The sequence below is a fragment of the Montipora capricornis genome, chromosome 13, assembly GCF_036669925.1.
Source record: "Montipora capricornis isolate CH-2021 chromosome 13, ASM3666992v2, whole genome shotgun sequence".
Classification (NCBI taxonomy): Eukaryota; Metazoa; Cnidaria; class Anthozoa; order Scleractinia; family Acroporidae; genus Montipora; species Montipora capricornis.
In genome coordinates this window covers 12,931,536-12,934,035 of record NC_090895.1, presented here as the reverse complement: position 1 = coordinate 12,934,035, position 2,500 = coordinate 12,931,536, and the positions used below count along the sequence as shown (strand labels likewise).

The window sequence follows — 2,500 nt, the reverse complement described above, 5'->3', positions numbered from 1 at the left end:
GCTTCACCATGTTGATAAAGTATTAAATCTTAAATCCGACCAATAAATGATTTTTAGAGGTACTCCATAGGGTACCCCATGGAGTAGGGCTCCATTACAAGGCAACTCATCGACGCCAAAGCATTCTGAGGCAAAGAAATCATTCACGCCATTGCCATAGCTCCTTCTTGTTTATATTCAGATGAACTGAAGGATGGCACATCTGGTGAAGATGAAGACATCTGAAGGAAGGCTGGGTTCATCGGGGATTCTTGAGCACTAAAAGGAGCTCCCGTCTCAACTTATAACACTGATAACACTTTGGATTCTAAACGTTACGTACTCGAAACAACCCAGTTTTGGTCGGTGTAGCGTTCACAAATGGCACAACAGTCATTCCAATTAAAATGGGCCATAAGGATTGAAGAAATTGGAAAAATGCAATCTTGTCTGATGACGTTTTAAATGTTCATGTCAATTTCCTACATCTCTGGGATAAAAAACAAAAAAAAAATAGCATCTGAACTTTATTCATAAGATTTTCGTTAACATTTTTGTAGGAGTGGGTGGGTCTCTTGACAAAGTGTCATTCTTGGTGTAAAATCTAAACAAGGTTTGCTTTTCAGTGAACTAAAACTCATTTGTTTTTAATAAAACACACAAACTAATAACTGAAGCAAACAAAATCGTGAAATAAAAAACAGATATCTTTATTACTGGCTCATACTACACTTTTATTAAAACATCACATTTTGGAAACCGATTGGTCATAAAAAATGTACTAGCTACAAAGTTCTAGTTATAAATTGTATATGGAAGGTGATTTTAATGGTTATTGCTAATATACATGCTCAACTTGAGTTTCAATAAATCTAACGCAAAAACACATATTTTGATTCTTTTGTTGGTAACGCTTTTGGTAACGGAGGTTATGGAATTAGCACTGAAATGGAAGAGTGATAACTAGTTATTTTATCTGTGGCTAAGAAAGTCCTTAGTTGAGATTTCTTTATAGAAACTAAAAAAAAAGCCAAAAACGTCTGAACAATGATCACTCCTATCAAATCAGTAAGAATTACTTACTTTACAGAAAACTATTTGTTTAAAAAGGTTTATAGGAATTTTGATCTTCGCGCAATTAAGTTAAAGGGAGTCCTTTCTCCAATAATGTTTCTAATATCCACGGGAGATACCCCTTCATATCTGTCAGGGTCACTTTTCTACCTTTAGTCTCGTTAACAGGCAATAGAACTTATTTCTCTTCCTAACAACATTGGTAACGGAGGTTACACAATAATTGAAAAATCAAAGCAAACTACATTTTTGCCTATTTATGACGATTTATTTAAAAACAGGAAATTGTCTACATAGCCTTACGATACACAGCAATATTTGCGAAGGATGTTAACTTTCCCGATACGACAACGCTTGCGGCTGCTCCTCGGTGTCTATTTTTTGTAAGGGGCGAGTTACTTTCCTTCACGGAAGAACTCGCTTCGTCAATCAATACCTGGGAAAACAGCAAATGCCTCCAAATTTGACGTGCCAAAGATTTGGGGCTCACACCAACCTTCATGGCCGGAATTCGTTTTGTCTCTTGGTGCCTTTGGCGTGGTCGCCCTATGTGGGCTCGGCGGGTGTTCTTTTCGTGGTTCTTCTCTCAGCCTATGTATTCGCTTTCGAAGCACCCATGTTTTTCTCTTCAGCTTGCCCTTTTCATTTTCCAGGCTTTTTATCTTCTTCTGGGCCTTTGCTATTCCCCGACTGATTCTTTTTCTGCTCTTAGCTCGATTTGTGGCCTTGTGAAAGTCCATTTTAACAGCACGTGAGCCAGTAACTTGCCCAGGTGTCTCCTCTTCTAGCGCATCTGCGTCATTTTTAGAGACTGTGGAATCTTTCAAAATTTGGGAAAATCTTGCTTTTTCCCTGGCTCTAAATTTTTGAGACCTCTCCCTGTTTTCCTTTCACCGTTTAGCTCTTGCATCATCGGCTACTAAAAGCTCTGTGGGTATGTATACAGCACGTTTGCGCTCTCTTTCCCGCTTCAAGTATGCTTCACTGACTATCAGCCTGCTTTTTTCTCTCCATATACTCTTTTTATATCTTTGCCCTTGTTTTTTTAAACAAATGCATTTTCCCGTTATTTCCTCTGTCTTTTGGGCAATAGGGTCTTTTCTATTACTACCCTGCTAAGTATTGTCTTTGTGCTTAGAGTCTTCTGCGCATATCTTTGGTAGGTTTCAGGGGGTAATACAAATGTAGCCTACTTTGCCTATCGGTATTGTTGGCGAGAGGCAAATTAACCAGCAACGAATCTGCGCGGAGAATGGGAAGGGGCGATGTGAAATACCGCCTGCCCAAAAGCGGGAGGATATTTCTTATTGGCTGATAACAAGAACACGTCAGTCAAATGTTACTTGAAACCTTCGTCAAGTTCGTCCCTTCTGTGAATAACGTATGTCGACCATCGAAGAAAGTATATCAAAAGCTCTTGCTTATCTGAACATGAAAAAAGAACGGG

General features: G+C 38.8%; 1 long non-coding RNA gene across 1 annotated transcript in view; it reads left to right on the top strand.

The window, feature by feature from the left end:
* Positions 1-694, top strand: part of LOC138029918 (uncharacterized) — a 12,521-nt gene extending 11,827 nt beyond the window's left edge. Inside the window, exon 3 of the long non-coding RNA XR_011127963.1 lies at positions 182-694. This is a non-coding gene — a long non-coding RNA (uncharacterized lncRNA). The remainder of the gene's footprint in view (positions 1-181) is intronic.
* The last annotated feature ends 1,806 nt before the right edge of the window (positions 695-2,500 follow it).